Below are 12,338 nucleotides of genomic sequence, written 5' to 3' on the forward strand. Positions count from 1 at the left end.
GGGTTAAAATTAGGCTAAATATATTTATAAAAGGTATAAATGCGTTCAAGTCTTGCACCTTTTCCGTTTTTTTGCACTTTAGTCATCGGATTTCCTTTTTTGTTTATTTTGATTTTTGGGCACACTGATTTCATTTCTTTAATTTTGGTCACGTATCTCTGTTTCATTTATTTTGCTTTTGATATGTTGTGTTTGTTTACTTACATTCTAGTCATTTATTTACATTCTTTTTTATGTCAATCTTGATATGCAGTTTTGTTTTGTTTTATTTCGGTCACTTTTACGTTTTATGTATTTTAATTTTGATATGCTGCTTCTGATTTCCCCTTTCTTTAATTTGGTCACTATTAATTTTGCTTTTCTTAATTTTAATTTGGTACCTTACCATACTTTACTTTATTTTAGTGTGGCCACTGACTCTTAATTTTTATTGCTTTTAAATATTCGAATGTTAATAGGAACTTGTGGTGATCCGTCATGTGGTATGATCCACATTATTATAGTCCAGGTAAAATTCTAACTTTTAACTGCTAACTTACTAATTTATTAACCACTAACTTATAAAATATATTTGAACTAATTTACGACCTCGTGATGACCCGCCCTAGGGTATGATTCGTGTTATTTATTGTCCGGATAACAATTAAAAAGTAACCCCTAATTTTTAATTTTATTTGATTTATTTGTTTTCTATTATTACATTTTAGCCATTTAATTTTATGTATTTTTTATTTTCAATCTTTAAATTTCAGCTTTTACATTTCAGCTTTTACTTTTTTGCATTATTTTAATTTAAGCTTTATATTCTGATTCCTTTCATTTTATTCCTTTACTTAATGTTTTAATTTCGATAATGTATTTTTAGATTGTTTCGATTTAGTCCTTTCATGTATTTTAATTGCTTTTAATTTTTTTGTAGAATTTTTCTTTCTTTTAACTTAACCCTTAAAAGCTCATTTAGATTTTAGTCCTAATTTAGATTATTTAGATTTTAGGTTTAGTCCTTTAATTTAGTAGAATTTTTTATTTGGTCATCGTTTTTGCTCGATGTTCCATTTTAATTATTCAAATCAATAATTGAGTAAAATTAATTAGGATTAATATTAGAGCTTTCACTTTAGGTCTAATTTCATTTTAGTCCTTTAATTTAGGGGAATTCTTAATTTAGTCTTTGCTCATTCTTGAGGTTCCATTTTAATTATCTGATTCAATAATTTATTAAAAAATGACTTGTGTTAATATTAGAGCCTACATTTTCAGATTTAATCCCGTAGGTTCTTTAAATTTCATAACTTTACACTTTAAGTTAGAGATAAGCTTTAATTAATTCATTTAGTATAATTAGGTTCAATAATTGATTGTCTGATTGCATTTCAATTTTTAAAATATGGAAATGTTCATTTACTAGGGGTTAGTAGTGTATCTCCCACTTTTGCCCGGGGTGACCGCTATTACTTTCTGAAGTAAATCAACATCCTTCTCGAAACCTAGCATCGTGATTTCCAAGTTATTAAGGCAATGTTCATTTATTTGGATTAATAATAGAGCTTTTGCTTTTGCTTGAGGGTGATCGTTATTGGTCTTTGTAACTCAACATCCTTTTTTAAATATGCATACATAGTGGATTTTAAATTAAATTTAAATTTCGAACTCAAAATTTCAAATTTTAAAATATAGTGTAATCAACTAGGTACAAATTTTGGGTGTTGTGGGATGCTAATCCTTCCCCACGTGTAACTGACTCTCGAACCCGATTTCTTATTTCGCAGACCAAAACTTGGTATTTTTTTTGATAAAATAAGATGTTTTATTAAAATTACCTGATTTTAGGTGTTTCAATCACACCTTAAAAATTATCGGTGACGACTCTCATCATTTCATCAAAACCCTTTATTTTCCAAAACGTCGAATCGATATTCCCATCGAAAATCAGTTACGACAGTGAAGAATAAAAACCGAGAATAATTCATATAAAAAGAATTTATTATTTTATGAGTATTTTTTTGTCTAAAATGAAAAAAATTGTATAATATATAAGAATGTGAAAATAACAACATTCACGTCATTTTAACAAAAAAAAATATTTTTACTGATAATAAGTTATTACCTAATAATAATCTTTTTTTTTCACAAACCCAACATAAAAATACAATTATAATCCAAAATAAATAAATAAGTAAAGATTTTTTTTTCATACTAAACACCCCTTAATTAATTGTAGGGAAGACAGCAGCCGGAACATTGCCGTTCTTCTTCGTAGGGTTACACTCACGGCTCCCATGATATTAACTGAAGATCTATACTTGATATATTGTTATTTTATATATCTATTTAGGATAAATTTCATATTTAGTCACCATTTATTCTTACAGTTCCATTTTGTTCACTTAACTGTTTTTTCTTTAAAATCATATCTAATGTTATGTTTGGTCATCCGCTGTTAAAAAAATTAAAAGTGATGTTGATGTGTTACCATAAGATAACGTCATATCATCACTAAATGTGGTAATTTAAAAAAAATCAATGATGACATGATATTACCTTATGGTACCACATCAACATTACCTTTAATTTTTTAATGACGGGTTATCAAAACAGAACAAAAATGTAACATTATGTATGATTTTGAAAAAAAATAGTTAGGTGACCAGAACGAAACCGTGAGAATAGATAAATAACTAAATATGTAGTTTACTCTTTTATCCATGGAAGGTTGAAGGTGAGTTTCGAAAATGCAAAGAAAGCAACAGGTTTCAATCAAATTCATGTTTCTCAAGTACGAAACATTCAACAACTTTCATCAATGACGATCACCAAGACCCTCCAGTTGGGAAATAACTCGTTGGAACACTAACAGCCGACCCCGTTGATGCAGCTAATGTCTTTAAATAATCATGGAGTATTACTTTCATGCTTTATCTATCTATCTATCTATATTAAATCAGGCAGTAAAATATGCCTCACCAGCACAACATGTGCCTGCTCATACCATATCATCGATTTCAGCCGATTTCTTTTCGATCTGCTTAACTCTAACGTGTCCCCGTAGCTCACACAAGATTAAGGATAGTCGTGAGTTAGTCCGGATTGAATTTTTGGCTTACTTGACTCTGATTCGAGTATAATATCTTTTTACTCATCATTCGATCTAGGTTTAGGAAAGTTTCACTCAATCTAAAATCCAACTCGATTTTTAGGTGAAATATTCATACCCGGTCCAATACATATGTACATATATATGCACATATATATATCCTTTTTATTAGGTAAAATAAAGACCTAATTGAAAATAACATAAAGATAGAGGCATTATAACAATTATTCCCAATTATATAAAGGTCAAATTATATTATTATTCTTGGGTTGGATCGAATATTTTTCACCTTAATCTAAACTTGACCTTATTCAACCTTTATTGTTTTTTTTTTCTTAAGGAAATTACTTTTATTTTATGGATTGCAATTAATTCCTTCCCAAGTTTTGTATGGTTATAGCTAAAATTTTGAAATGTCATACGGTAATATATATTAGAAAACATTGGTTATTCTTATGTTTTCTATCTTTCTTATATTATTGAAAGTAAGAATGGATTGAGTGAGTGTTAGAGATGATACACCTAAAAATTTTAAATTCTTATATAGTATAAATATTTTTTTATATTTTCTATTAATTTAATAATCAAAATTCACATTCTTTAAAATTTTATAATTTCCATATCTTTTAAATTTCTTATATAACTTATTAAAAGTTTACACCTCATCATAAAATCTTACTTCATTAAAAATTTTACTGAAAAAGAACACGAATCGAATATAAACACATTCAAATCCAAAGCAAATGAATAGTAATACAATCTTATTTGTTCAAGCCTGATTCATTTGCACCTCCGATTATAATAATATGAATAATACTATAGTATCATGGTTCCATTAAGAGGTATATATTATATAGGGTAAACTACTCAAATGGTCACTAATGGTTAGGTAGTTTTCATTTTCACCACTGATGTTTTAAAAGTCATAAATCAGTCACTAAAGTTATCGTTTGTTACAAATTGATCACTCGATGTTAACAACCGTTAATAGGCGTCACGGAAAACACACGTGGACCGTTAGCTCCTTACTTGGAATGTCGTGGTGGAAGAGAGTATTTTTTTCAACGGTCATCATCTTTTCCCCTTTAAATAAAAACACAATCCCTAACCCTAGTTTACCTATTTTCCTTCATATTCTCTTTTGTTGAAAATTTTCTCAAAAATTTCCTAAGAGAAAATCTAGCTAAGGTGAAGATGGAAGACTCCACTGAAGTTACTCTTTGTAATTGTGGACAACCAATTAAGGTGGTGACGGCTTGAATGAATGAAAATTGTAGGAGGAGGTTTTTTGGTTGTCGAAATTATGGAAAAAAAGATAAGTACAAAATGTTGTTTTTTTGTTTGTATGAATCCTCCTATGGTGTATCGGGCAATATTTGTTTGCTTAGGGTTGCTGAAGAAATTAAGAAAAATGGAAAGGAAAAAGAGAAATGAGAGAATTTTTTGGCTTGTTATCTTGATTTTATGTATCTATAAGCTTTGGGTTAGCAAATGAAAATGAAGAAATGAAAGGATTTTATTTGTAAAAGAATGTTGTTATTTGAATGGTGGATTAAAGGTTTGGCTGGATGGATTGAAGGTTTTTGTTCAAGAATACTGTTATTTTAATGGTGGATTAAAAGCTTTTTGTGATGGGAGTTTGTATATTTTCCAGATGAATTCTTATGGTGATGTTATTTTACAATGGTTTTATTTGAATTTTTTTCATTGTGCATTGAATTTTTTTCTTTTGCATTGAACTGCAAGTGTAACCCCCCAGACCGATGCGGAGGATCTGATCTGATATGGGAAGTCACATTAGGGCCACCGGAGTGACCCACTGTAAAAATAGCGGAAAATTTAAAACTTTTATTGAAACATGTAACTTATAAAATCAGTTGTCACTATTTAAAAATAAAACAGATTTCCAGACTCGTATATAAACCAAAATACAATTACATGCCCCCTAATCACATGTACTATACTCTGCAACAATACCGAAAGAACTCCCTTACTGAAGTCGATAGATGCACTGATACAATTCTTTTAACCTGAAAAGGTGAGTAATAGAGTGAGCTTCGAAAAGCTCAGTAATACAGAACTACCAGATGATGCTGAAGAACGTGCAGATACAGATAAACATACATATCCTTATTATTTCCAAACATTTATAGATTTTTATGCTGAGCAAAGATCCTACTGATATTTCAGATGGTAACGGACAATGAGCTTTCAGTTCAGACAAATATTTCGGATGAGTAAGTTCAGGAGATCAGAATAGGTTATCTAATGTGTTCCCGTAAAACCAGTGAAAAAAATACATATCTTTTAAAATAGTAGCAGTTGAAAACATATTTACCCTGTGCACAAAGCAGAGGAGCATGCAAAAACGATAAGGTCTTATACTTGCACATAACAAAAGAGCCTGTGGAAACTGTAAGGCTTACCCTTGCACACAGCAAATGAACATGGGAAACTGTAAGGCTTACCCTTGCACACAGCAAAGGAACCTGGGAAACTGTAAGGCTTACCCTTGCACACAGCAAAGGAACCTGGGGGAACTATAAGACTTACCCTTGCACACAGCAAAGGAACCTGGGGGAACTGTAAGGCTTACCCTTGCACACAGCAAAGGGACTTGGGGGAACTGTAAGGCTTACCCTTGCACACAGCAAAGGGACCTGGGGGACTGTAAGGCTTACCCTTGCACACAGCAAAGGGACCTGGGGGAACTGTAAGGCTTACCCTTGCACACAACAAAGGGACCTGGGGAAATTGTAACAGTAATTAATCCATATTTAGAAATCATGTACAAAAATACCGTAACCAGAAACCATATCAAAATATGTGGTAAATCAGATCTCAAAATAAACTGTATTCGGAACATCGGGTAGTGTCTCATAAAAATATTCAGTACGTGATTTATCAAGATCATATTTTCCAATGAAAATAAGAAACCCTATAACATATTTCAAGTAAACATAGTTCATAAAACAGTAGATTCCAAGATGTCATAAATCAGGAATTCATATTTTTCAGTAAAACCCGTAATCGGAAAACATATAACATGTTGTCATGGTAAACCAGTAAATCAATAGTTCGGTGAAACTCATTTAAAAACATATAAAATCGTCATGTGGTACATGTGGAACACACTAGGATATCCAAGTATTTCTCAGAGTCACTTAGTAGTTATCAGGATTAATAACATGAAACTGATGTAATTTGATCAGATTCTAAAATTGAGGTCCTATTGAAGGGAATCGATTACTAACCAATCTAATCTGACATTTAAGGTTGATACTTTAGAATTCCGATATGATGCATATGCATCAGAAAAGTGTTCAAAAATCTTTATACAAAATATGTCGTTTGATCTGATTATCGAACAACTCTTAGATGAATAGTTCCTAGAACTAATGTTTATCGATTGGTCAATTCATTGTTCTTCCAGGATATTTACTCTTTAATACCACAAACTCTTGTCCATAGATCATTTTCGAAATCATCACTGAATAGATCTTCCAATGTCTTTATTTCATTTTTACGCTTCCACTATATCATGAAATACTGATGTGTTTGATTTGTAGTTCATGATCCAGAAGAACAGTACATCGTGTATGTTCATTAACGTTTCCAGACTCATCAAAATCACTTATTAAAATCTTAGTCATTGAGGTTACTTATTTCACTTAGTAGTCAAATCCATTCCAATTACTTCAGAGTTTTCCAGATTAATTTGGACGTCTCTAAATTTCGGATACATATTGTACTTCTTCTGTTCAGTTCGGTCTTCGTGGTTGATTTGTCGAACAAATATCCAATTCTTAGTGCTTAACGCGATCTAGAGTTGAGCTGAGCTGAATACTTCCAAAATTATCATCGAGCCAAACTTGAGAAGACAAACATGCATTCAAGTAATATTTATGCCGTTCAGGTAATGACATATCATTAAGGTTGATCGGCTCACTTAAGCTGTGTTCCATAACTTTTAAAGGTAGTCCAACACCTATGCTTATTTGGATTCCTTAATTAATCCAAGACATTTACTTAGAATAGGACACAAGGGTATTTTGGTAATTTTGGTATTTATTTTTATTCCATTTATTTCAGAGCTCGAAGATATCCAATCATTCTTGAGCTTGGTGGTATTCTTGGGTCATTTCTATTACAGGGGTATTTTGGTCATTTTATAGATCTACGGTATTTCAATCTTTTCCTGCCATCCAGTCTTATTATTTAATTCAATCTTATCATTTATTTCAGTCCTTTCGAACAATTCTGATAGCAGAATACCCTCGATAAATTATTCTTCAAGTATTTACTCATTATTCGAATATTTACGGGTCAAGTGTCTTCTCAGATTTTACAAACGGAATATCAGGAATTTTCCTGCATTAAGTCAAGATCTTAACAATTAAATTTGTACTTAATCGAGTTAAGTACGAATCCCATAAGTATTTTCTCATTCAGAGTCAACTCAGACTATTCTACCTCTTAAGGGCATTTCTGTAATTTCTTAACCAGATAATTTCGATATTAGCTCTTAACGAAAAATAATATAATATAGAGATCCTATGATTAATTGCTTCCTCGAACATTCTTTGAACTTGAAATGATTCCTTAAAAGGCTTCTAGTATCTAGCATAAACCTTCTTGGGGGTTAAAAACTGGTTATCCATAATTTCCAAGTAAAACTAACATTTCTTATGCACATCAATAGTTTTAGCAGATCAATAATTCTTTTCAGATTTATTAATCCACTTCCAGAGACAATTCTTGTCATTTTCCAACTTAAGGGTATTTTCATAATTTTACCCTACCGGAGTATTATCATAATTTCCCATCCAAGTACCTTTACCATTTAACCTTTGATGAAATAAACTATAAGTTACAAACCCATGTTGATTTCTTTATCACTAAGCACAAAACTTGTAATTTAATTCTAACAATCCCTCAATTTCTTATAAAAATCATCTGAACCATAATCAATTACTGAACCCTTTTACCGTATTCAGATCGAGTGTAGAAACTAATTAACTACTCAAATGAGACCAACATTATCTTAATCATGCATTTACCAATATTCACATGTTCCATAAAGCATAAAGAGGTAGTAAAGTATTACCTCGATTTCCGTGCAATACTGATCGACCATAAAAATTCCATTCGAATGCCTTTGATCTTCAATTCAACTTCCAATAATTCCTCAGATACATATCAACATAAATTATATCAGAAACGGAGCTTAATTACGATAAACGGATCGAATCGGGTGATAAATCAGTGAAAGACGGCTTACCGGGTTCGAATTTGAAACGGACTTCGGATTCGGATTCAGGATGTCGAAAGCATAAAATATGACTTTTTGGAAATTGGAATATTCGGTCAAAATCAAAGTCAACAGGTTTGACCGGAAATTTGAAGCCTTCGGGTTCGAATTTCGAAAAAACGGACAGCGTAATCGGATTTGGAACGTCGAAAAATGTCAGGATAGGTATACTCGGTCGAAGTCAAAGGTCGTTTAATGCCCGGTCAAAGCCGGTCAAAGTTTTGGTCAACAATGGTCAACGCCGATCAACAATCAATGTGTCAACGGGTCAGATCGGGTCAATGGGTCGGGTCGGTCGGGTCAACGGGGTCGGGTCGGGCTGTGACCGGTCAAAACAGTTCCAAAACGGTCAAACCGGTCACTTTTTCCTTCCCAACGCGTGGGGGGCGCGTGAACAGTGATAAAATCCCGGAAAAAATTTCTAAAAATTATTTTGAGCGATTTCGAGATACTTACAAAGCTCGGTTCACAATTTTGAACGGCGGAGAGCTCGATTTCAACAAATCGGAAACTTTGACCGCTTCACCTCCTCACGCGCCGCCGTCGACAGAGACCAAGGATGACACCGGCGAACTCGGAACGATGCAACGAACACGATGGTACGGGAGGTGTCGTAAACGGATGACCTGATCGTCTTGAATCGATGAAAAACCAACTAAAACCGAATTACCGACGATACTTCCGACTGAAATTAACGACGATCGGAGATGATTCACGACGAAAGGTTTGAGGGGTTTTGTTCCTCGGTTGACAACGAACACGATGGTGGTTTCGGCTCGTCGATCGGAGGTCGGACGGCGAGTAGATCGAAGTTCGAAGTAGGGATAACGGGAGAGAAAACTGGAAAATTTCCAGAAACATACGGGAAATTGGGGGTTTATAACATCTCATAATTAAAAATGGTTAAACCAAGAGTTTAGCCACTGAACTTCCTGTACTTCATAAAACGGTCTGCCAACTTTAAAATTTTGCAATTTAACCCATTGTTTCTTTCAAAATACCCAATTAAATTCACCACTTTATAATTTCTTAATTTTAGCCTCTAAATTGGTGTGTTACAGCAAGAATAATCAAAATAACAAAAAATTGATTTCTAATTGTTGCACAACTTCAATATTACAAAAAATGCCAAAATATGATGTATTTCATTATCAGTAAACCGATATAAGTCAAAATACAATTCAAAAAAATAATTTGTCAAACATGCTCTAATTCAATATGACATTAAGCCAAAATATGGAATGTTCCTAGGTAAACTTTACAAAAGGAATGGCTATACATCAAAGCCAATAAAGCAAAAGCAGATATATGACAAAGTAAGTCAAGTTCCTAGGTAAACTACACAAAAAGTTTTATCATCACTTGGATATACTTCATTATTTTGATGTAGTGTGAAAATCTTGATTGAGAGGGTTAGAAACACAAGATTCTTGAGTGGCAGGCATTACATGGACTATTTTAAATGGTGACATCATCCAACGGACTGTTGTAGTTGGATTAAGTGGCATCCTTGTAGGTATTTTTTTTTCTTAATTGTTGTTGCCTTGTAGGTTGGATGGTGTGAGCTTGTTGTTGCCTTGGAGTTGACTTTTGGGATGGCTAGTTAGGTACATATCGTTGGCTGAATCTAGATTCATGTTGGCTTAGTCTCTTGTTACCACCAACTTGTCCTCTACAGGTCCTCTTATTATGGCTAGATTTACCACACTTAGAGCAGTTTCCCATCGAACCTTTCTTGCTTAATTTAGATCGATTCTTGTTGCATTTATCGGCTTCCTTTCTCTTTTTTTTGGTTGGCCGTCCAGACGGTCTTCTCAATTTTGGAGGCAGAATAGGCTCCATTTTAGTGGCAGGAGTCCATTGTTTAGCACCTATTAACAAAGAAGAAAGAAGTTTAGAAAATTAACATGACATAAATTATTCTTTTATATGTAAATAGTTGAGTAGTTCACCTTTGATAGGACAAATGAAATTAGAATATATTGTGAGCTGGTGAATTTGTGGTAGCATGTATGAAGATAAGGTTCAGGTCGATCATTGTATAGTTGCATGACTACTAGTGCATGGATACATGAGATGCTTGTCAACTCCCATTTCTTACAAGAACAAGAGTGGGAGCCTATGTCCACCACATGTTGGTGTCCTGGTCCACATTCAACCTAATATTTCAATCTTCCAGAATGTGTAGCCCAGCATATGAATATATCAATAAAAACAACATACATCTCAAATGGTCTCAACATATTTCATCATATAGCAACATATTTCAACAGCATATCTTAGCATATTTCATAGCATATTTCAACATATCTCAAAAAAAATATTAAAGTTTAAAAGAGTTACCCTAGTTGCTTGATCAATTATAATGTTCACATTCTTTTGAATATTTGTACATAATGGCCCATTAATCTTTTTAGATGCTTCATATCTGCGAACATCTCTCCTCATAATTTTGGTTATAATCAGCTCCATCATAATAAGGATGTGTTTGTCTCTAGCTTTAAAAATGATTTGCACAATATATAATTTGTTAGGAGTTATAGAAAAATAATATATATATATATATAAACACTATTATAATAAAATTACCTTGTTAAAATATTCACAAAGGTTATTGAGGAGCATGTTAGACTTAGTAGTGGTGGAGAAATGTGTTTTGGACCACTGTTCAAGGTTAAGATCCTTCAGCCACTCAAATGCATCATTAGACAAAGTCTTCAATTATGTTATGGTATCTTGAAATTCTCTACCATAAGTTGCTCTAGCAATTTTCCATAGTGCATCCTTAAGAGGTTTTCCTTTGTGAACATTTTTGAAGTTTGTATAAATATGCCTTACATAATTTCTGGTTTCAACATTAAGGAATAACTCTGTCACAGCTTCAACAAGTCTCTACAAGGATAACATCATAAATAATTATGATAAATATGCTTAATATTTTATAATAAATTCAAAAGTTAATAACATAACCTTTTGTTTATCAGACATAAAACACCATCCATATGAGTTTTCAATGTCTAAGTCTCTTCCAAGAATTTCCAGAAACCATACCCATAGTGGTTCATATGCCTTACATAATTTCTGGTTTCAACATTAAGGAATAACTCTGTCACAGCTTCAACAAGTCTCTACAAGGATAACATCATAAATAATTATGATAAATATGCTTAATATTTTATAATAAATTCAAAAGTTAATAACATAACCTTTTGTTTATCAGACATAAAACACCATCCATATGAGTTTTCAATGTCTAAGTCTCTTCCAAGAATTTCCAGAAACCATAACCATGAATAGTGGTTCTCATTCTCCACAACAACATATGCTATGAGATAGATTCCACAATTAGCATCGATACCAACTGCTGCTAGTGAGTAACCAATACAATAACCCTTCAAGAAGCATCCATGAAGGCTGATAATCCTTCTACAACATGCTTTGAACCCCTCTTTGCAAGCTTGAAGACAAACGTACATTCATTGAAATAATATAATATCTAATTTACAAATAGATGTAATTCCAACATTTGTATTCCTTAATTCAAGTAAATATTCATAGATATTTCCATATTATTCTTTCAATTTACCTTGATTCATTTCTAAGGCATGCTCCCTAACCCTTCCACATTTAGTCAAAGAACAATATGCCCCATAGTCACTCATCACATCTTGTTTGAGGGAAGTCAAAGAATAATTCATGTCAGACATGAATTTCTAAATATATCTAATCCTGATGAACCTATAAGTGACATTATTATTTTTCAACAACTTAGCACAAGTGTGTTCATATTCGTAAGTATTGATATGCCAAGTGTTCGAATCAAAATTATCACCGCGCAATGGGGAAACCCATAATTTCCATGGACAACCCTCTCTACAAACTGCTTGTAATCTCTTTTTGTCATTAACCTTAAATAATACAGCTGTTCTATTC

Source organism: Hibiscus syriacus, unplaced genomic scaffold, assembly GCF_006381635.1.
Source record: "Hibiscus syriacus cultivar Baekdansim isolate YM2019G1 unplaced genomic scaffold, ASM638163v2 tig00116971_pilon, whole genome shotgun sequence".
NCBI lineage: Eukaryota > Viridiplantae > Streptophyta > Magnoliopsida > Malvales > Malvaceae > Hibiscus > Hibiscus syriacus.